The 24,431-nt window shown below is 52.8% G+C and overlaps 1 pseudogene; it reads right to left on the bottom strand.

Annotated features, from left to right (window-relative positions):
• Positions 1–19,496: 19,496 nt before the first annotated feature.
• On the bottom strand, positions 19,497–22,018 carry LOC136477731 (phenylalanine ammonia-lyase-like; annotated as a pseudogene).
• Between the last annotated feature and the right edge of the window lie 2,413 nt (positions 22,019–24,431).

Genomic DNA, 24,431 nt, shown 5'->3' with positions numbered 1-24,431 from the left:
TCACTGTGGTTCCTGCGAAAACCACGCGGCATTGAGAACCCTGGTTAGCAAAGCTTTCCAAGCTGGCTTTTACTGGCCCATGGCCATCTTCGATGCAGAAGACCTCATTCGATGTTGTGAAGGATGCCATTTTTTCGCCAAGCAAATACACGTGCTGGCACAAGAGCTGTAGACCATCCTAGACTCCTGGCCCTTCGCATGCTGGGGACAGGATATGATTGGGCCTTTCAAGCCAGCGCCAGGTGGTTTCCGGTATGTATACGTCTCCATCGACAAGTTCTCCAAGTGGATTGAGTATAAACCGCTCATCTCGGCTACTGCAAAGAAAGCAGCCAAGCTCTTCGAAGATATCATCCACAGATTTGGTCTCCCGAACAGCATCATCACTGACCTCAGAACTATGTTTACTGGCCATCACTTTTGGGACTTCTGCGAAGACTAGTGCATCTCCGTCAAATATGTCTCCGTTGCCCATCCTAGAGCCAATGGTCTGGTCGAACGGGCGAACGACATGATCCTTGATGCCCTAAAAAAGAGGCTATATCAGAAAGAAGAAAAGCATCCGGGCAGATGGCTCAAGGAGTTACTAGTTGTGGTCTGGGGACTACGTACTCAAGCTAGTCGCAACACCGGTGTGTCTCCATATTTCTTGGTCTACGGTTCAGAAGACATACTACAAGCGGATATTGCCTTCCGAGCACCTAGGGTGGAAAATTATGATGAAGAGCAAGCCGCCGCTATTCGGATAGAGGACGTTGATAGGGCCGAGGAAGAATGCCTAATCACTTGCGTCCGCACAGCCAAGTATCTAGAAGGCTTGTGGAGGTACTATAACCGCAACAGCAAAGGTTGTTCATTTGCTGTCGGCAACCTCGTTCTTCGTAGAAAACAAAAAACCAAAGGGATGCACAAGCTCTCCTCCCCCTGGGAAGGGCCTTATGTCATCAAAGAGGTTACCCGACCAGGGTCTTATCGCTTATGTGACTTAGACGGATCGATGTCCCCAACTCATGGCACACCGAGCACCTCATACGTTTCTATCCTTGAAACGCTCTAGATATGTACTCTCCACTTTATGATGAATAAAGTTTTGGTCTCCATAATTTGTCTCCATTACGGTTTTTTCTCCATTACGGTTGCCAAGCCCTAAGCTACTCCATAACGAACTCCAATACGAAATCGCAATCGTATTTCATCGAACATGTTTCTCCAAATTGTCGAACACGTTTCTCCAAATCGCCGAACACGTTGCTCCAAACAGGTTTCTCCAAATCGCCGAACACTTTTCTCCAAATCTCCAAGATATTTCGCCGATCAGCGAGCAGCATACGTTCTGTTCTGCGCTCTATGGAGAAGACCTAGTCTCTAATCTCTCCCTACATGTGCTATGGGCTCCGCGCTCTACGTTATGGGTGGTCGGCTGTGGTTCCTTGGTGATGCCTGTTCCTCCTATAGGTGCACGGGCTCCACGCTCGATGTTATGGACTATGGGCTAGCCAAGGCTGAGAGCTTAGTAAAGAACTAACTACTCGGATGCCACTTATACTACGTTTATCTCCAAGTTATTTCACTAATCGCCGAGTAGCACACGTTCCGCTCTGTGCTCTATGGAGAAGACCCAGTCTTCGATCTCTCCCTACACGTGCTACGAGCTCCACGCTCTGCGTTATGGGTGGTCGACTGTGGTTCCTTGGTGACACCTGTTCCTCCTACACATGCACGGACTCCGCGCTCGACGTTATGGACTATGGGTTAGCTAAGGCCTAAGAGTTCAGTAATGAACTAACTGCTCGGATGCTACTTATACTACGTATAATTGCATTAGGGTTATTACTACAACGATTTTTCACCGCAAATACGAGCAAGCTGCATAAACATGCACTTTATAACATTTATACAAATACATAAATGTTTTCTACGCTCTTGCGTGCTCTAACAACCCTCTCCAGATGTTACAGATAATACTTTCCGAGCAGATCACCGAGCTCCACCATCGCCGTCCGTCTCGCCGAATAGGTCTATGTCGCCGGCTAGCTTTTTCGCTGCATCCTCCACCTCATCCTCCAGCTGCTGGGTCTCCGCCTCGCCCATCCCTTCAGTGAATCTAGCCCCTATTGCCTAAAGGTCAATGGATTGATAGTGGGACCGAACCATTGCAAGGGCATGCATAATGGCGGTAACAACGGCGTCGCGGTTGAAGCTCTTGAAGCTCTCCCACGCCGCCTTGCACCTCTAGATGATGGTGTCTAAATGCGGCGGCCTACCATCGGGCTGTGGAGCCACCTCCAGGTCAACGCAGTCGAGCACCGATTTAACTCCGATGACTACGGCATCGAACTTCTCCCATTGGGTCTTGGCCTCCTGCAGCAGCACATCAAACTATGCCTTAACCCTTCGACGGTAGTCTGCAAGCATTACAAGGCTCCATCAAGCAAGGAAACTACTTCAGCAGTAACTCCGACCAGGAAGTACTCACCATTCAGCTCCTCAGCCAGTTTGTCTGCTCACTCTTTCTCCTTCGTCTTCTCCTCTCGGAGTTGTTCGATGGCTTGGCGCAGCTGGCCAAGCTCTGCATCTTGCTCTACAAGCACAACAGTCATCACCAAAGATATAGCTATTCAGCAATACAAAGCACATTCACCGATATACCGTACTTGCTTTCTGCTCAGATACGCTTCTGAGCTGCTCAGACTTCTGCTCCAGTTGCGTGGAACCACTCACCAGCTGCTCGGTCTTGCCATGTAGCTGTTTGGATGTAGCCGCTAGCTGCTCGGATAGGACGCCCTTCTGGTACTCCTGGTCCTGCGCGTTGGACTCAGCAAGGTCTCACTCGCACTGGGCCCTCTAGATGTTTTTCTCCATAAGGTTCATCACCTCCTTGAGTTTTTCATTTTCCTCAGCGAGAGGCTCCATCCTTTTGATCAGCTGGTGCGCTGCTCGGCAGTCCAAGTTATCCCCTGCAAGCACACAATGGCAATGACGAATTCCAATCTCCAACGTCAAAGACGAGGATCCCAGATGTAGTACTGACCTCAATTTGCTTCATCACTCCGGCAAGGGCGGACTTCAGTCTCCTCATCTCCCAGGTGGTGTCCTCCTCCTCGACAACCACCATCTCGTCGCCTCATTTGCGGAGGATTCGAATGGCCTAGGGTTGAGACTCCTCATGTTCAATCTCTTTGAAAGGTCCTAATATGGCTAGAGGGGGGTGAATAGCCTATTTAAAATTCTACAAATCAACTAGAGCAATTTGATTAATAAGACAAATAGCTAAATGCAAACTTGCTCTAGCTCTACGAGGGTTGCAAGCCACCTATCCAACAATTCTAGTTGCAATGATTACTAGACATACAACTTGCTATGATACTACTCACTAAGAGCTCTCAATCTTGCTACACTAAAGAGCTCCACTAGATGAACTTAAATAACAAAACAAGCTCTTAATTCTAATTACACTAAAGAGATTGCCACAACTAGTTTGCAAGAATATAGAAGAGTGAGTAGGGTGATTATACCACCGTGTAGAGGAGTGAACCAATCACAAGGTGAATATTAAATCAATCACTGGGAGAATACCAAATGGCAAGAGACAACCGATTTTCTCCTAAGGTTCACGTGCTTGCCAACACGCTACATCCCCATTGTGTCGACCAACACTTGGTGGTTCGATGGCTAAGAGGTGTTGTACAAACCTCATCCACATGATTGGACACCGCAAGAACCTACCCGCAAGTGAGGTAACTCAATGACACGAGCAATCTACTAGAGTTACCTTTCGGTGCTCTGCCGGGGAAGTTACAAATCCCCTCACAATCACCGGAGATGGCCACGAACAATCACCAACTCGTGACAATCCTCCACCGCTGCACCAAGCTGTCTAGGTGGTGGCAACCACCAAGAGCAACAAGCGAATCCCACAGCGAAACACAAATACCAAGTGCCTCTAGATGCAATCACTCAAGCAATGCACTTGGATTCTCTCCCAATCTCACAATGATGATGAATCAATGATGGAGATGAGTGGGAGGACTTTGGCTAAGCTCACAAGGTTGCTATGTCAATGCAAATGGCCAAGAGAGTGAGCTTGAGCCGGCCATGGGGCTTAAATAGAAGCCCCCACGAAATAGAGCCGTTGGGCTCCTTACTACACTGAACATGGGATGACCGGACGCTCTGGTCATATTGACCAGACGCTCGACCCCAGCGTCCGGTCCTCTGATCTTTGCCACGTGTCCCTTGCTTCAAACGCTGTTCGCCCGATCTCAACGGTCAGAAGACGACTAGACGTAGCAGCGAACAGTGACCGGACGCTGAACCCCCAGCGTTCGGTCGTTTCCAGTAAGCTTCCAGAGACGGTTTTTCCCTACCGGATGCGTCGGGTCATGCTTGACCGAACACAGCTAGCGTCTGGTCACACGGTGTCTTCCTCTGTGCTACCACATCAACATGACCGGACACTGCTTGCCAGCGTCTGGTCGCTGAGCGACCTAGCGTCCGGTCGTTTGACCGACGCCAGCGTCTTCGCTGTTACTACTGACCGGACACGATGGTCCCTCTAAGACCAGTGTCCGGTCACCTTGTGACCAGCGAGACCAACTCCTTTTCCCCTCTATCTTCTTCACCCTTTCTCAAATGTGCCAACCACAAAGTGTATCACCTTGTGCACAAGTGTTATCATATTTTCATAAATATTTTCAAGGGTGTTAGCACTCCACTAGATCCTAAATGCATATGCAATGAGTTAGAGCATCTAGTGGCACTTTGATAACCGCATTTCAATACGAGTTTCACCCCTCTTAATAGTATGGCTATCGATCCTAAATGTGATCACACTGCTGAGTGTCTTGATCACCGAAACAAAATGGCTCCTACTATTTATACCTTGCCTTGAGCCTTTTGTTTTTCTCTTTCTTCTTTTCCAAGTTCAAGCATTTGATCATCATCATGCCATCACCATTGTCATGATCTTCGCCATTGCTTCATCACTTGGAGTAGTGCTACCTATCTCATAATCACTTTGATAAACTAGGTTAGCACTTAGGGTTTCATCAATTAACCAAAACCAAACTAGAGCTTTCACTCTTCCACCTCGTCCTCCTCCGCCATAGCTGGAGGCACCATCGAGGGGTTCCGTGGCTGGACAGCGGGTCTGATCACGCTCTGTGATGCCTCAGGGGGCGCCATCTACTCCTCGGGCATGACAGGCCTCGCCACCCCAGACTTAGGTGCGGCATCGACATCTCCCGCATTCGCCGCTGAAGACCCGGCGGCTTCCGCCATAGCCCTGGGCACCATCGCTGACCCATCCGCCGTCGGCACCAGCTGTTCGCTGCCACCAAGTTCACTAGTAGTGGCAGCTGACTCCTCTGTAGACCGCCGAGCACCTGGGGACTCCAGAATGGGGTCTACCGCCACCTCCTCTGCTCCGAGACTAGCCTTCGGTTGCTCGATAGTCTGGACGAGCGGGGTTGGATCCTCCACACGCCTTGCACTACATCAGTTTAGCTCGTCAGTCGCCAAAAAAGCTAAGGAACGACGGCAAAGTAACTCCAAGACAAGGATACTTACGGTTTGGTCTACCGGTACAATTTCTTAAATTGGCGATGCCTACCCGAGCCTCCAGCCACAGCCTTGGGGTCGATGCCTGCGTCTTGGGGTGGAGGTCCCATGGTCTCTGCCGTCGGCCTTTCCTCCACCCACCGCTTCGGGGCTCCCCTCGCTTGCTGCTCCGGGCTTCCTCCACCTGCCGCTCTAGGGCTCCCCTAGCCTGCTGTTCGGGGACTTCCATTGCCCATTGTTGGGAAACTTCCTCCCCTCCCATCGACTATTCCTCCGCATGGGTGCTGCGTGGAGGAGCCTTCATGCTCTGTGGAGGAGCCACCGGAACTTCATCGTCATCCGACCACTCGAACACTACGGTCCTTCGCGTCCGAGTGGTCTGGTCACCACCAAGCGAGATGCCGCCCAGCTTGAGGGGAGTGGCACTCGCCGTCTTTCTCTTCTTCTGGGCCGGCTTGTCTACCGCTGCCCTCTTCCCCTAGATTTTCTCCAACACCGAGGATGGACTCTCCGATGAGATGCTGACGGTTTCCTCAGGCTACGGCGGTGGCCGGGCGTCTACTCCCTTCGACCAATCGCTCCTCGGCACGCTCGAGAAGTACACCGCTCTTTTCTATGAATGGATCTTTGTATGAGTAAATTAGTCAACTACTCGGCAATGACAAAAGATAAAAAAGCATCAGGAACACACAACTGAGATATTTACCTGAGGAGGTAGATTTTTGCAGTGAAAGGGTTTTGTTTGCCCTGGCAAGTTGAATGAGGCAAGTGGAGCGAATAGCTCTGTGGCCCGCTCCTGCACAACATCCCTCGACAGCATCTCTGACCTCTTCCAGGTACCGTCGGTCTCCCCCTTGAACTCAAAGGCAGGGTGGGCCCTCTCCTTGTAGGGCTGGATACGATGCACTATAAAGCTTACCACCACTAATCCACCATTGGTCTTCACGCCCCTTATTAAGCCAAGGAGCTCCCTCACTTGCTCCATATCAGCATTGCTTGGCGTCTTCGACTAGCTCTTCTAGCTCCCCAGTATGTGGTCGGCGTTGCAGCGGACTACAGGGTGGCTTTTCTTCATGTAGAACCACCTGGTGTTCCACCCCTTCAGCGATGTGCTTAGCGGAACAATAGGGTATTCTCCTGCCATTCCATCGTGCAGCTGAAGATACACTCGCCGACCACCTTGGAACCACCACCACCTCTCTTCTTTAGCCAGAACAGGTGACGGAAGAGATTGAAGTGTGGAAGGATTCTGAGATACGCCTCACAGAAATAGATGAAAATATATATGTGCAATATGGTATTTGGGTGGAGGTTGCACAGACTAACCGCCCAGAGCTCCAACAGATCCCTCAGGAATGGATGAACAGGAAATCCCAACCCATGCCAGAAATAGTCCTCAAATACCACCACTTCGTCGGTATGAGGCATGGGGAAGGGCTCAACAAGGGCTGGCCGCCTTTCGGCGGTGACATGGTCAGGTAGAACGCCCACCTCCACCAATCTGTTGAGCTCTGCCTCTCCCGTTCACGACGGCACCCGCTCTTCGTCACGCTGGATTTTGGCGCTCGCCTTCTGGGGGCTCATCTTCTTCGGTTTCACAGCGGAAGCATGAGTAGATGTGAATCTAGAAATGCGACGGCGGAGGAGGAAGATGAAATGGCAAAGGGGCAAAGGTATGAGCGTGGGGTGTGGTGGTGCAGTTATAAAGCACTCTCCCCACCTTTTCATATTTGAGGGTTTTTGGGAAACTGTTCCCGCAATTTGCGTTTCTCTGAATTCACCGCAACTGAAGGTGGGCCATTACCTGGGCCTTCGCGCAGCCTCAGCCCATATCGCTGATTTATCTCCGCAATTTGTTATGGCTCGCTGAATATTCGTCAACATCTCCGGCAACCGTTACGGCTCAGTAATTACTACTGTACAACCATTACTCCGGTGTTTTCTCCGCGATTCTGTTTTCTCCAAGTTGACTGCTGTTTCTGACCCTAGCACCACATGACCATGTCACCTACTATCAGGCCCAGGGACTAAGTGGGCACACTTCACCTTGCGGTGAATGTGCTTTTTGGGGCTACGCCCGGGGACTGGCTGCCTGCTTAGCTGGTCTTCTACTTTTCTTCTACTTTGGACCCTGGCACCACATGACTACGTCATCTACTGTTAGGCTTAGGGACTAAGTGGGCACACTTCAGCTCATGGTGAGTGTGTTTGCTTTATTCTAGAAGACTCCACGCCTCTTGAAGTTGAAGAAGACTATCTCCTTTTCTCGTGGTCGGACTCTAAGTGGGCACACTTGGTCCACTGCGAAGAAAATTTTCGATTCTGAATGTGAGCTCCTTACACCCTTATGGCAAGCCATACTTGGGTTATATTGCTCGGCTATGGTTCATGCTACTTGGCTACGGTTCATGCTGCTCGGCGACGGTTCATGCTGCTCGACAACTGCTCATAATTGCTCAGCAACTCATCATAGTGGTCGGACTATGAGTTTGACTGCTCGGCTTTGTTCGCACCTGTTCGGACAAGCTCAAGACGGCGTTGCACAATGGGTACAAGGTGCTTGGGGACCAGTTGTGGGGGGTACGACCCTGGATACCCACGGCAGACCACATGGGCTGCACCTCCAGGGGCGGCCCAGCCCACAAGACAAAGCCTTATGGGGCACGACTCTGCTCGGCACCTTTCGTAAGACACCAGGAAGATAACCTGAAGATACTATGAGATCTGTTAGGATACATATGATCCCAAGATTTCTGTAATCTGTTATTACTTTCCAGTTATCTCTCAGATCTAACTGACTTATAACCCTACCCCCCAGACTATATAAGGCGGGCAGGGACCCCCTCCAAACTCACGCAATATCATACGATAGCTAATACAAACCAACAGACCATAGGAGTAGGGTATTACGTTATACTGATGGCCTAAACATGTCTAACTCGTGTGTCTCTGTTGCCTTCTTGTTCTTGATCACACGCTTATTTGCCGATCAATCTACCTTCGTGGGATACCCCTCGGAGGACTGCCGACGATATTCTGTCGACAGGGCCCCTCCACGCAGAGGGGCAAAAAGAACAAGAAGGATAGGCGCTGACTGGCCAACTCTGCTTTGGTTGCCGCAACCGATCGTGCGGGCAAGCAGCCCCAGCAGGGCCAGCCTGACCACTTCGACAAGCTCATGGAGAGTCCATGCACCAACCATGCCTACCCTGTCAAGCACCTCTACAAGGACTGCGAACTCCTCAAGCGCTTTCTGCGATAGGCCGAAGGACCGAATGAAGGAAAGGGCAAGGAGGCTATGGCCAAGAAAGGAGGCACGGCGGGCAAGGATGGGGACGGTTTTCCTAACCCCGAGGAATGCCTCATGATCTTTGGGGGACCCGATGCCATCTACTCCAAGCACCAGCATAAAGTGCGCTACAGAGAGGCATGCATCGCCGAAACGGCCATCCCCTCCTTCCTCAGCTGGTCAAAATCTCTAATCACTTTTGATTAGAGGGACCATCCTTCCCACGTCGCTAGACCAGGTCGCTACCCGCTCATTATCGACCCCATTGTCCGCAAGAAGCGCCTCACCAAGGTGCTGATGGACGAAGGCAGCGGCCTCAACATCCTCTACGTCGACACCCTTGACACCATGCGCATCCCCCAGTCGGAGCTCCACTCAGTGAGCTCTCCCTTCCATGGTGTGATCCCAGGAACGCAGGCATACCCGCTCGGGCAGATTGACCTACCCATCACATTTGGCGACTGAGCCAACTTCCGCTCGAAGGTCCTCACCTTCGAGGTGGTGGACTTTCCAGGGTCCTACCATGCCATCTTGGGGCAGCCATGCTATGCCAAGTTCATGGCGATCCCCAACTACACCTCCCTCAAGCTAAAAATGCCAGGACCGAATGACATCATCACTGTGGGTAGCACCTTTTCACACACCTACACGTGTGACCGCGAGCATTACAAGCTCGCCACTACCATCATCAACTCAGTCGAGCTCTCTCAGCTCAGAGCAACATATACCCTAGCAGTTTCGGACTGCAACAAGCCAACCTCCTCAACTGCCTTGCACCCACTCGAGGAAACTAAGGCGGTGGGGATCGACCCCACCGACCCAACCAAGAAGGTGCGGGTCAGGACCTAGCTCCCGGCCAAATAGGAATGTGAGCTCGCCGACTTCCTATGTGCCAATCGTGATGTCTTCGTATGGAAACCTTCTGACATGCCTGGCATACCACGAGAGGTCACCGAGCACGCATTACGCCTTGCCTAGGCGCAAAGCCCGCCAAGCAACGACTGCGTCCCTTCAACAAAGAGAGGCGCAGGGCCATAGGTGAGGAGGTCGCTAAACTCCTGGCACCTAGTTTTATCAAAGAGGTATACCACTCCGACTGGCTTGCCAATCCTATTCTTGTTAAAAAGAAGACCGATAAATGGAGAATGTGCATTGATTATACTGGCCTCAACAAGGCGTGTCCGAAGGACCATTTTCCTTTGCCGCGCATAGACCAGATAGTCGACTCTACCTCAGGATGCGAAATCCTCTCCTTTCTGGATGCCTACTCAGGCTAGCACCAGATCGCGATGAAAGAGTCCGACAAACTCGCAACTTCATTCATCACCCTATATGATTTGTATTGCTACGTGACCATGCCTTTTGGTTTGAAGAATGCTGGTGCCACCTATCAACGGTGCATGCAACAATGCTTCATCGACCAAATCGACCCGCTCGACCAGCCTGACCAAGTCGAGCGGCCAGAACCAACAATTGTCATCTATGTTGATGATATAGTGGTCAAAATGGCTCAAGTTTGTGACCCGATCACGAACTTGGCCACAATGTTCACGAACCTCTGAAGGTTCAACATCAAATTGAATCCTGAAAAATGTGTTTTCGGGGTTTCAAAGGGGAAACTGCTTGGATACATCATGTCTAAACGCGGTATCGAGGCTAGACCCAAAAAAAATCATGGCCATCTCCAACATGGGCCCTATACGCAACGTTAAGGGCATACAAAGGCTCACCGGCTGTTTGGCCGCCCTAAGCCGGTTCATCTCCTGGCTTGGCGAGCGGGGGATGCCTCTCTACAAGCTTCTCAAAAAGACGGACACCTTCGTCTAGACTGAGGAAGCACAGAAGGCTTTGGAGAGCCTCAAGGCGTCGCTCACGTTGGCCCCAATCCTCGTCACTCTCGAACGGGGAGAACCCCTCCTCCTCTATGTCACAGCAAGCAACCACATTGTGAGCGCTGCCCTGGTCATCGAAAGGGAGGAGCTAGGGCACCACCTTAAGGTCCAATGACCCATATACTTCGTTGGTGGGGTACTCACCAATGCCAAGGTATGGTACCCCCAGGTGTAGAAACTTCTATACGCCATGCTGATGGTGACCCAGAAGCTCCTACACTACTTCACCGAGCACGAAGTCATGGTCGTCACTTCATTCCTGCTGGGAGACATTGTCCTCAACCGTGATGCCGTAGGATGGATCTCCAAGTGGGCACTCGAACTAATGGTCCACGACATCAGGGATATCCCCCGCACCGCTATTAAGTCTTAGGCTCTTGTGGACTTTGTCGTCGAATGGATGAAGGTCTAGCTCCCGACCCCAGACGTCACCCATGAGTACTAGACGATGTACTTCGATGGGTCAGTGATGGTGCTCGGCTCGGGGGCTAGAGTGGTTTTGATCTCCACAGATGGGAGCAGGCTCCGCTACACTATCCATCTCCATTTTTTGGCCTCAAACAATGCTACAGAATACGAGGCCCTCATCAACGGACTACACATTGCCATCGAGCTTGGTGCTACATGGCTGTATGTCCGCGGTGACTCAGAGTTGGTCACCGACCAAGTCATGAAGGAGTCCTCTTGCAAAAGCCCCCTCATGGCAGCATACTGCCAGGAGGTGCGCAAGCTCGAGGACAAATTCCAGGGGATCGAACTGCATCATGTCCCCCAAAAAGGACAATGATGCCGCTGATTTCCTTGCAAAATTGGTGGCCAAACAGGCTCTGTCTCCGGATGGAGTCTTCATCAATGATCTCCATGAGCCATCCACATGCATCCTAGAAGGTTTGATCTAGATACACCCTAATGCCAACCTAGCGCTCGGGGGCTCCGACTCAGATACCGGCCTCCATGACGACATCGCCCACCGATGTCGCCATGGTGGCACTCGATCATGCTGACTAGAGAGCACCACTACTCGCCTACCTCCTCAAGGAGGTTCTCCCACCCAAAAGGACTGAAGCATGATGGATCACTCGACGCGCCAAGATGTTTATCGTAGTCGGAAATGAACTCTACAAGCGAAGTCCATTGGGAATACTAATGAAGTGCATCCCTACCAACTAAGGGAAACAAGTCCTCCTCGAGGTCCATGCCAGAATCTGCGGACATCATGTGGCCCCGAGGTTGCTGGTCGAAAAAGCCTTTTGCCAAGGTTTTTACTGGCCCACCATGCTACGAGATGCAGAGGAGGTCGTCCGTAGGTGTGAGGGATGCCAGTTTTACACTTGGTAAACTCATTTGCCAGCATAGGAGCTTCAAACCATCCCCATCATCTGGATGTTCGTGGTCTGGGGCCTTGACATGGTTGGACCCCTCAAAAAGGTGGCTTCACTCACCTACTCGTAGAGGTCAACAAATTCACCAAGTGGATAGAGGCGAAGCCCATCACCAACATCCGCTCGGAAGAGGCGGTCAAGTTCTTCCTTAGACATCATCTACCAGTTTGGTGTTCCTAACTGTATCATCACTGACCACGGAACTAACTTCACCGGGAAGAAGTTCCTGGACTTCTATGATGGATACGGCATCAGGATCGACTAGGCCTCGGTCAGACATCCACGTACTAACGGACAGGTCAAGCGTGGCAATGGCATGGTCCTCCAAGGACTCAAGCCACACACCTTCGATCGACTCAATAAGTATGCCGGGCGATGGGTCGCAGAGGTCCTAGCGATCCTCTAGAGCCTGAGAACAACCCCAAACCGATCCATAGGGTTCACACCCTTCTTCCTAGCCTATGGAGTTGAAGCAGTGTTGCCCTCTGACCTCGACCATGGCGCTCCAAGAGTGAAGACCTTTGACCGTGACTGAGCTACGGAGGCTTAGCAAGACGCGGTTGACCTGCTCGAGGAGGCTTGTGAGACAACCATCATCCGCTTCGCTCACTACCAGCAAACTCTCCGCAAGTACCATGAAAGAAAAATCAGAGGGAGGATCCTCGAGGTCGGAGACCTCATGCTCCGAAGAACCCAATCAACCAAGGAGAAACACAAACTCTTTCCACCATGGGAAGGACCCTACACGGTGACCGAGGTGATCCGATCGGGTGCCTACCGACTAAAGGACAACAATGACAACGTTCTCACCAACACTTGAAACATCGAACAGTTACGTCGTTTCTTCCCCTAAAATTTCGGTCTTATCGCTTTCTTTCATTCAACGTTTTGCTCCTACAAGCACCCCAGCCTGAACAGTTTTGGCCCGGGTCGCTCGAGGGCTCCATGAGGGTGTGATACCACCCCTCTTTTTTACTATCATATAGTAATACTTTTCACCCGAACGAAAGGGTAGTCCATAACTTTAATTACCCTACATAACTTATGCTTTAAACTTCCGACCGATCACACCCCACCATGACCTACGGTTATGAGCAGCTGAGCCTCGTAGGCCACGCCCAGGTTCTTAAAGTTGCAGCCTACCGTTCAAACGGGCAGGTGCGAAAATAAAGAATAAAAAACAAAGCTATGCTAGGGTAAAGATAAAGAACGGATGGGACAAGATTCCATCACAAAATAAAATTGTTGTATTCATGAATACACAAAAAACTATTTATGCGGGGGCTCCCCCACAAACTTATCTATTACATCTACTAACTACTTCTACTCTAAACTCTACTATGTCCGACCGGTGGCATCGGCTGACGTCTCGGTCGACAAGTATAGGGGCTGCTCGCTCTCCGACTGGACGACGTTTGGTTCATTCGGAGGCGGGATGGCACTCACTTCTAACCTAGTCTCCACACCATCCATAGGTTGGACAATGTCTTCTTGATGCACACCTTCAGCCACGCTCACACGACGCGCCTCCATCACCCACTGCGTGGAGACTTGCTCGGCAACCATCTCTGCGAATGGCACCAAGCTCTCCCCAAGCGAGTGGATGGCATCTGTGCTCTAGCTGTCGGCGTACCCTCTGCAGATGGTGGCAAAGTCCAGGTCTAGATGATGCATCACCACTGAGGTCAGCACCCCTGATGTCCTATAGAACATCCCTTCGGAGATGAGCGCCTAAACCTCGTTCGGGACCTCCGCCAGCTGGACGGTGGGCGTGCTGGTGCTCGACGCTGACCCGAACACCTCCGAGACAATGACCTGGGCAACATTGTGGATCTAGTCGAGCTCCCCCTCGAGAGCATGTCGCTCTTCAAGGGACTTGGCCAGCGCCTCCGCACTTCGACCAATTGCCACCTTGGCTGTCTCTAGCTCCCGCTCCAGCGATCCAATCCTTCCGCCCAGTTCTAGAAGAAGGACGACAAGCTCAGAGGCAAGGGAAAGGAAAAACCAAGACATCAACCAAAGATGGAATGGATACATACTGAGGCAGGTGCCTTCAAGGATGGAGAGCCCTTCCTCTTGCTGAGTGACCTTCTCGAGCAGTTGGTCGTTCGACTCCTCTAGCCCAAGCGCCCACCCTCGGAGCACGAGCACTTCCTGGTCAACCTCTGACCAGGCCTTTTGCTCCGTCTCAAGAGCCACCAAAGACTCCTAGAGCACCGCCTCGGTCTCCGCCAGCCAGATCTCTGCTGCCTTGACCTCCGCCAGCTAGATCTTTGCCATGTCAAGTCCCCGCTCGGCAGCGGTCGCTCATTCCGCCGCGAGTAGCTCCGCCGCCCATGCCCCCATTGCCTCGGCCGGCTGGTCTTGGGCCTCATGGTGGGCGGACTCCAGTTGGCACTCGAGCTCATCAACCCACCGCGACATCACAGCTTCCAGCTCCATCCGACCGTGCTCCTTCCATAGGAAATAGGACTTGCGGATTGACGTCGCCTCCAACTCCTGTAAAGTGAGAATGAGGCATGTTGAAACAAGCAATAGAAGACCAAGGAGTCAAGGACAAATGCTAAAAAAAGCAGAAGGCTTACCTCGGTGATGCACGGTAGGTCAACTGAGACCGCCTGAGGGACGAGCTCCCCCCGCTCCAAGGCCTCCTTTCGCTTCGCCTTGGTTTGGGTGAAGTCAGACTCCATCGATAGTTCGCTCTCCTCCAGGAAGTGCCAGAGCACGAGCTCCTCCCCATCGAGAAGGACGAACCGAGCCTTTCTCGGGTCACCGGGGTAGTGCCACACCAGCTCACGGGTCGTACCTAACCCGCTAGAAGGTCCAACCGTGGTAGCATCATGCGACGACCGGACCACCACTAGCTCCTACGATGGCAGGAGGGCTAGCGGCTCCACCCTGGCGCCTGCCTCGTCGGAGCAGGGGACCTCCACTACCTCGACCCTGCGGCTCGCCGGTGGATGTTCTCCCTCCGACCTAGCCACATCTCCTCCCGAAACCTCCAGCTCCGACCAAGAAGGCGAGCCGTGCGTTCCTCCGCCAAGCGAGGCAGGGAGCCCGGTCTCCCTCCTCTCCTCCGCCGTGGCTGCTGGGGGAGGGATCGTGAGGGTGACCTCTGACCCAGCCTCTACCATCGCCATGGGGATTGCCGCCACCACCATCGCCGCCGTTGCCACCGTACTCATGACTGGCTAGGAGGGCACAAACCCCAGAAGGGAAGGTCGCACCGCCGCTAGCCTGGTCTCCCCGCTGCTCATCATGACTCGCTGTAGGCTGGGCCAACACTCCTCCCGCATGAGAGGCGGGGCGATGCCTAGTCCCGTCAGTCCTTGGCCGCTGTCAAAAAAGCACAGGTCAATCGCGCTCAAAAACTCAACTGTGAGATGAAAAAGTAATATAGGTACGTACCTTGACGAAAGGGGTAGGGCCCTGAAGCCCCGACCCACTGGCAACGGGCCCGCCGGACGAGGACCACCTACCGGTCATGGCCCACGCCCCCTCGTATCGACCGAGGGAGGAGTCGACCCTATCGGTTCCCGGTTGGCCCGCGAGTCACTACAACTGCCGGCTCATGGCGCACCCGCCGAGGCAACCGACGGGGCATCTTCCCGTCATGGCTCATGCGCACACATTGACCCTGAAGATGCAGGGGTGTGGGCACATTCCTCCGACCGTCCGACGCACCCGGCCATGCTTGGAGCAGAGGGGGCGAAATCAACGATGCCTCCAAAGGGCGCGGCGATCACGGCCGCTTCGCCTCTCACTCGATGACAGCGTCCGAGCTCACGGTGCGCTTCCGTGACACGAGGACATCTCCGCGCCTCTCCACATCCCGCCCTCCGCTGGCGGCCGCGACCGTAGGCTCGTGACGCTCCGCTGAGGTTGCCACCATGCCCCAGTCTCCTTCATCTTTGGAGGAGCTCGTGTCGTCACCCATCTCCATGGGCTCCCCAACTCAAGCTCTGCCTCCACGTCACTCTAGTTTTCACCGGCCCACACCCGCCGGGCGCTCTCCTTTTCCTTCTCATGCCTCCTCCGAGCCTTCTTAGCTCTCTTCTTCTTCTTGGCGACCACTGCCTCCTTCAGGACAGTCTACCGAGCCATGCCCTCTGGCCCCCTCAGGAGATGCGGATGGGATTTGTACCCGGAGAGTCCCTATGAAACTTACAACACAAAGTCAGAATACAGGAGAGCAAAAGGGAAAGGGAGACAGAATCAGAAGAGGGAAACATACCAGATTGGACGGTCTCATGGCGTGAAGAGGCCCAGGCTTTCCTTTAAGGGACTCCTTGGCCCTCAGTTGCAGCACCCGGTCGAGCCGACTCTAGACCTCGTCCTTCGTCAACTCCTCCGGTGACACGCAGTCGGGATCTGTTGGGCCCAAGTAGTTCCACATCGATCATCTCCTCTCCCCCAGCGGGGTGACTCGACGGCGGAAGAAGGTGTGGAACACCCGCAGCCCGTTGAGGCCCTACTGCACTAGCTTCTGGAGCTCCGCCTTGATGATCTCCAGCTTATTCTGCCAACTGGAGGGACCCTAGGACCAACTCTCCTGCCTCTCTAGCCTTCTTCCAGTGAACGGCGGGAACAACGCCTCCATGGGATTCCTGATGTAGAACCACTCCCCATGCCACCCCCGATTGGAGTCATAGGGGAGTACGTGGGGTAGGAGCCCGATGGCCTTGGCTTCTTCTGCAGGGTGAAGCCCCTAACCGCCGTGGTCCTAGGTGGCTTCCCCTCTGACAAGGCCTGCCCGGTGAAGATTCATCGGAAAAGATCCACGTGCGGCTCCATCTCGAGGAAGGCCTCGCAGACGGTGATGAAGCCGGCAACATGTAGCACCCCAGCCAGATTGAGGTGTTGCAGCTCCAAGCCCCACTCATTGAGGAGCCCGCGCAAGAACCAGTGCGTGGGGTATCCTAACCCATGCTCGTGGAAGGCGAGGAAGGAGACAACCTCGTCGGCCTGAGGTCGCGGAATAGCCTCCCCTGACGTGGGAGCCCTCTAGTGCGCCACCTCCTTCGACGGGAGCAGCCCCTTCTCAGCGAAGGAAGCCAGCACCGCCTCATCCACATTGGATGGCCTCCAGCTCGACATCTCGCTCCGAATTCATGAATGGCTCTGTGAGTTTTCCTCTCCCTCGCTTTACCCTCTTTCTCCTGGAAACTACCGCAGCGCACGAACGCGCTTGGCAAGAAGGAAGAAGGAGGAGCAGCAGTTGGAGAATAGGCAAAGGAATGGGACGAAAACCCTCTCCCTTCCCCTATTTAAGAAGGAGGAGCAGCAGTTGGAGAAAGGCGAAGGATTGGGACGAAAAACCCTCTCCCTTCCCCTATTCAATACGGATGGGCATGCGATGGGACGTGCCCTGCCCAACGAAATGACATATGGTTAAACGGGACGTGGCCTGGGCATGGCCCACCACTACCGCACGCTAGGCACCGGAAACAAGGCACAACCGCACGTAAACGGCCCTCCACCTTCCCAGGCAGGACTTGGAAGGGCCCACGAATGGGATCTCCATCGAGGAGAGACCAACAGACCTCCTAAGTTGATCCGATGGCTCAGGCGATTGCCGAGAGACATAGATGGAAGACTAGGACGCTCGTGCAGGTTACACCAGCCCCGACATGAACGTCGGACCCGAACCCCGCACGGACATATCCGGTAAGAGCTCCCAGAACCCGTCACTCATGCCATCAAGGTAACATTACCGACCCCCACTTTTTCTCTATATGATCATTCATTCATCCATCTTCATTCATACACGCATTCACACATTCATTCATACAAATCATTCATTCATCCCATACATCCGAAGCATCGCATATGCATTCACACATTCATTCATACGAAATCATTCAATCATCCCATACATCCGAAGCATCGCATATGCAATTAATGCATCACAATGCTTCGTGTTGCATCACGAAGCGGCAGTTGCCTCATTCAACATGAGCAACGACCGACCGGGGTTTGAAGGCCGGCCTGTGAAGGGCTCGAGGCCGCCTCACGTCAAACAGAGCCAGAGGAGAAAACATAGATGAGCTTCTGACTCCGACCTGCTTCCCTAATAGGCTGCTTCCCAGCAAAAGCTCGGCCCGACAGATGACATTACAAATGACCCGCAACTCCTGGGCCGGCCCAAATACCTAACGATAGGGTAGAAGAGCAGTCCAGTCTCTGACCGGAAGGCCTGGCCAAGAGGGGACGACACTCGCTTCTGACTCTGACCCGCTTCTCCGACTGGGCATACACCGAACCTCTACCTACAACTCTTCTCCGACCAGCGCGGTCAGAGCCGACTGGGAACAAATCGACCGGGGACGCCCGCTCGGTGAGGACCCAAGAGTTAGGCGGAGCAGATAAGGCAAGGCACTCAAGTCAACCACAATACCGAGGACCGTACCCTGCACGTCTGCAGGACGGTACTGTCAGGCCATGCCAGAAGGGTGCTTCGCAAACCTTTTAGGCATATCAGAACCCGAACAGTATTGCAGCCGCCATCCTTTGCGCTATAGTGTTGTGGGCGCCATCCTTCGCCATACCAGGCAAACACGATAATGCGCGTCTAACATAAGCAGTATTGTAGACACCGACGACCGACTTGTACCCGATGACGTGGGTAACAAGGCTAGAAAACACACTCTCTCTTTCTCTCTTAAACTTGTAAGGCCGTCCCTTTATCTATAAAAGGGATGCGCTCTTTCCCAATGACGACGGTTCATTCCGACTCTCTCTCTGCTAGCTTTAGATATTCAGAGCATCCGAACGACTCCACGGATCTAGAACTCTAAAGCTACACAGAGCACACGTTCCAGTACTTAGCGCACGTAGGAGCTCCCGTCACTCTTGGCCCTTCAGTCCAGAGTCCGACCGGACCTCTTGCACCCCATCTTATTCCCACCCGTTTGTAACCCTACAACAAACTTTGAGCACCTGGGCTCAGGAATAAAGTCTCCGACCGACTCAAACTGGACGTAGAGCACGTTGCCTGAACCAGTATAAACCATGTCATTGAGTGCTAGACCACATCCAATCACAACGTATGACAAAACTACAAATATTTACTTGTTAGTCACTTTTCGCACCGACAACTTGTTTCCACAAAATTTCTTCAAACTTTTATGAAAAGTTATCCTATGTAAAAGTCCTTTAAAAGCTTTATTACTCTACTACAAAGTTCTCACAAGTTCTTCTGAAAAAATCTTCTGTTAAGTTAGCATAAATTGTATGTATAAATAATGATTTATAAAACATACAACGTCACAAAAAAATAAAATTTCCCAAAAGAAATAAAAGAAAAGGCACATGCCCTACAGGCGCCTTCCTAGCGCGCATGCCACCAAGCTCTCATGTTTGGTCGTTCACTCGTTTGCATTAACACTTGGATTGAATTAAACTGAAAATATGATTCACATATTGAAAAACATACAAGTTACAGCTTGCAACAACAATTTATTCAATCAACCACAAGATCTTGCTCAAAGCAGGTTATGGCGTTGCAGCTGTATAACAAGAATCCGTAGCATATCAACGAACATAAACAAATTAGGAATAAAAACCGTTAGCTAAAAATACAGCCTTCTGCTGCTTGTATCAACTCTGTTCAACAGATGGGCAGGGGCTCGCCGTTCCACTCCTTGAGGCACTCGAGCAGCGGGTCGATGTGCTTGCCCTGGTTGATGGCAAGGAGCACCTTGTTGAGCTCCTCGCCGGGAGAGCGCGTCTTCTCGCCGGTGAGGTACACGGCTCCGAGCTCCTCGCGCACGAAGCGGTAGAGCGGGTAGGAGCGGCACTCGGTGATTCTGTTTGGTATGGCTGCCGTGCCGTTCTCCACAGCCGCCCGTGCAGCCTCCACTGCCTTGGGAAGCGCCGCGCGCAGCTCCTCCTCGAACTGGGCGACCTTGGCGAACACGGACGTCTCCGCGTCGAGCTCGGCAGCGCCGTTGGCGAGGGCGCGCTCCACGAGCACGTTGCGAAGCTTCTTCATCAGCGGGTAGTTAGCGCTGCAGGGGTCGTCGGCATACGCGAACACCGCCTCGCGCTCGATCTCCTGGAGCAGGTCCTTCTCGCAGAAGCGGGCGACGTGGAGACCACCGGTGGAGTTGGTGCTCAGAGTCTTCTTCGCCACCGTCATCACGCAGCTCTTGACGGCGCTCTTGACGTTCTCCTCGATGTGACGCAGGTCGACCGCCTGGCACAGGGCGATCAGGAACGTCGAGGACATGAGCTTCAGGATCTCGATGGCCTCTGCGGTCTTCCTGGAGGAGATGAGTCCGAGCGAGTTCACGTCCTGGTTGTGCTGCTCCGCGCTCTCAACGTGGTTGGTGACCGGGTTCCCCAGGAACTGCAGCTCAGAGCAGTAGGACGCCATGGCGATCTCGGCGCCCTTGAAGCCGTAGTCCAAGCTGGGGTTGCGCCCACCGGACAGGTTGGAGGGCAAGCCGTTGTTGTAGTAGTCGTTGACGAGCTCAGAGAACTGCGCAAACATGAGCTTGCCGATGGCTGCGATGGCGAGACGTGTGTTGTCCATGGACACCCCGATGGGCGTGCCCTGGAAGTTGCCACCGTGAAGAGCCTTGCTTCGGGCGACATCGATGAGTGGGTTGTCGTTGACGGAGTTGATCTCGCGCTAAATGGACTTGATGGAGGCACGGATAACCTCAATCTGAGGGCCAAGCCACTGCGGCGACGTGCGGAGCGCGTACCGGTCCTGCTTCGGCTTCATCAACGGGTCCAGCTCGCCGAGCTTCTTGGCAAGCTTCATGTAGGAGCTGCCCTCCAAGATGTGCTCCATGATGGCAGCAGCCTCGATCTGTCCCGGGTGGTGCTTCAGCTTGTGGGTCAGGTGGTCGGTGTACTCCGGCTTGCCGTTCATGACCTCGCAGAACACGGCGGACAGGACCTCGGCAAGGATGGCTAGGATGTTTGCCTCAAAGAGCACGGTGGAGGCAAGGCCAGAGCCCACGGCGGTGCCGTTCACCATGGCAAGACCCTCCTTGGGCTGCAGCTCGAAGAAGCCGCCCTGGATTCCGGCAATCTTGAACGCCTCTGCGGCGTTCACCTTGCTGCCATCCGGGGCGACTGCAACAGAGTTCTCACGCCCGGTGACGAGGCCGGCAATGTAGGAGAGCGGCACGAGGTCGCCGGACGCGGTGACCGTGCCGCGGAGCGGCAGGCACGGCGTGACGTTGGCGTTGAGCAGCTTGACGATCGCCTCGAGGATCTCGAAGCGGATGCCGGAGTACCCCTGGAGCAGGGTGTTGATGCGGACGAGCATGGCCGCCCTCGTGGCCTCGGCCGGCAGGACGTGGCCGTCTGTACCGGTGCCGAATGCGCCAGCGTTGAGGAACCGGATGAGCTCCCTCTGGAGAGCGCCGCCTTCCTTGGTCCTCCTGTGGGACGTGGCGCCGAAGCCGGTGGTGACGCCGTAGCTGTCGGTGCCGTTCATCATGCTGTTCATGACCCAGTCGCTGCTGGCCTGGACCCGGCCACGGGCGGACTCGTCGAGCTCGACGCGGGCCTCGCCAGCGCCGGCGGCCACGGCGGCCACCTGCCCGATGCGGAGGCTGGCGCCCTCGATCTTCACCAAGGGCTGGCGGTACTCGGTGACCATCCGCTTCACCTCGTCCAGGTGGCTGCCCATCAGCTCCTCCGCGGCCTTTCCCCAGTTAAGCGGGTCGGCGCGGGGCGTCGCCATGCACAGGGAGTCGCCGTTGGTAGCAGCAACGCGGCCGTTCTCGCACTCCATTGATGTGGGGCTGGGGTTTGAACAGAAGACACTTGCGCCGTAAATGATTTGGGATCAGAAGTAAGGTGATGGCCTGCTAGTCTGGATGGACAAGAGCTCGTGATGCACTGGATGGTGCTGCTCTTCTTGGAGTGAAACGGAAGGGGTTTAAATAGCGGAGGGCTGCGCCCGCGCGTCTTGGGGGTTGGTCGACTTTCTCATAACAGAACGAGTGCCGCGTTGCAAGTAAAATTTTTGGCGGGGCCGGCGGCGTGGAAAGCGTCGCGATTTCGTCTAGTGGTGGCCGGCTGAGGACGGCTCGGTCGCGCCGCGGGCGGGGTTGGTGCCCCCGGCGCCTGCGCGGGGGTTGGTGACTGGTGTGGGCAGAGCTCCGTCCACCGTGCTCGCTTCGGCTCACCTGCCACGGTACGCTGTTAGTCGTTTCTGTTCTCTGTTTTGGTCTTGCTTTTGCACTGATTTGGGGGATATGATGGCAGCAGGCAGCAGGAAGGCAACCAGGCACACTCTGTCGTATTGTGGATGCAATCAAACGCACGCATCAGGCGAGTAGATACCAGTAGTAGTTCATAATGTTTTGAAGGACCATTGGTGTCAACAACAGTTGCTTCATTTGGCACGGAAAAAGCACGTATATTGATCTTTCTAACGAATGTAAAACCCATTATCTTGGGGGTAGTTAGAGGTTCACTGGGGTAATCGATCACGAGTAAACGGTCAGAGTTAGGGCAGTTGGAACAAAATTTCTATGGAGCATGAGGTTTCGAACGCCTTTGTTTGAAGTTTGAACAGAGACCTGTCAGCTGAAGCATAAGCAAATGTGCTGATTATGAGTCAACGACCCTGCAGGATTCTCCATTTGTTTGGACATATCAGATCAGATACTTGCACGTATTTTGCAACTATATAATCCTTTACTACTCGCTCCATATAATTTCTCACCGGAGTCTCTTGATTTCTTGATCCATCTTCACGCTTTAGTAACCAGGATTCAGAATTTCAACGAAATTTCACTGAAATTTCCTTAATTTCAATAATTTTGGTGGTGGCCAAAAGAAATTACGAAATTTTGTAATACACTAGTACATGTGCTATATAACTCTAGACTAGATTCATATTTTCTATTGTTTGTGTTATATATTCTTCTACTCAATAGATGCATAGTCATAAATAAGTCATGTCAATATTTGTTTATATATATATATATATATATAAACATACTTCATGTGCAAGTTCTAAAAAAATTCGGTGAAATTTTGGCTAAATTTCACGAATTATGGTAATTTTAGGGGTGGCCGATATTTTTTAAAAAAACGAAACTGAAAACCCTGTCAGTAACTACAAAGAAGTGACCACAGGTGGAGAATTTTTTTTGATTCACGTAATTATGATTAAACAAATTCGTGAGGCGGTTCTTGATGCACTACTTTCCTGGAAGAAGCCATGGATTCAGTACTTCTGCATCACATGCTCGCCAGTCGCCTCCACGTGATGTACAAGGTGTGTGTGCGAACACCAGCAGGCACTTGGTCCAGTCGTCGTCGGTCGGTCTAGTCCTGTCTTCGAGTCGTCGTCCACTGGTGTTCTTCCGTTTGGTCACCTGCATCTACACTAAACAAACTGATAAATTTTGCTGGAACTTTCACAAGCATGTTTCTTTCAATCGTCCATATACGGAAGTTTTAGAACCGTAGCAGGAGCTGTCACTTGGTTCATTCATGAAGTAGTAGCAACCAGCAGCATAGCAGCATGTGTAGATCTACGTCACGTTCTTCAATACTACTTCAGCGATACTTTTTAGTGAAGAAACATTGTTTTTCTCTCACAACAAATCAACATCAACATAAGCCAAATTTCAGCGAAACGAACAGGGCCTATTAGACTGACCAAACTACAGTTCAGTGCTAACATCCTGAACCCTCACAGCGGACAGCCGGGCAGGCGTGCACTATATATCGCCACAAACCACAACCTGACAAGCCGGGAATTGTATTCTTCCCCACTCCCTTTCTCATTTGCCTGTTGCACACGTTATTCACACAAAATGATCCGACAGTGCCACAGCGGCCTGCGACGGCCATGCATATAGTGGATCGACCTTGTTCTTGTTCCCCATGTGGCCGTGCAAACCAGACCACAGAACCAGTGCGACCAATGCAATGGTCCAAATAAAGCCAGAAATCGTGTGTTTTCACATGGACGTAAACCCATCAAACTTGAGGCCACGATGAGGCCAGGTCTCCCTCCATCTCGTTGCTCGAGGGCTTGAGGCCATGAGAAGTGACCTCGATCGCGCGCTTATATGCATACCTGGCTATATGAATGTGCATTTATCTTCGGTGCAGATAGATGCATGGTTAGTTGGTTACATGCACACGACAGTGAGCGAGGAAGTACGGGACCAGCATGCATTTATGTACGGATTGGTGGCTGATGCATGGGCACGGCGGCCCTCATTCTTTGTCCCCTAGCAAGTGATCGATGGCGGTACGCAGAGTGTGAGGCAAAATGCATGCAGCGTCCATGTCAGGGCTTCCTTGCCACACCATACGTGAAGT

The sequence above is a fragment of the Miscanthus floridulus genome, chromosome 8 (genome assembly GCF_019320115.1).
Source record: "Miscanthus floridulus cultivar M001 chromosome 8, ASM1932011v1, whole genome shotgun sequence".
NCBI lineage: Eukaryota > Viridiplantae > Streptophyta > Magnoliopsida > Poales > Poaceae > Miscanthus > Miscanthus floridulus.
This window is presented reverse-complemented; position numbering and strand designations above follow the sequence as displayed.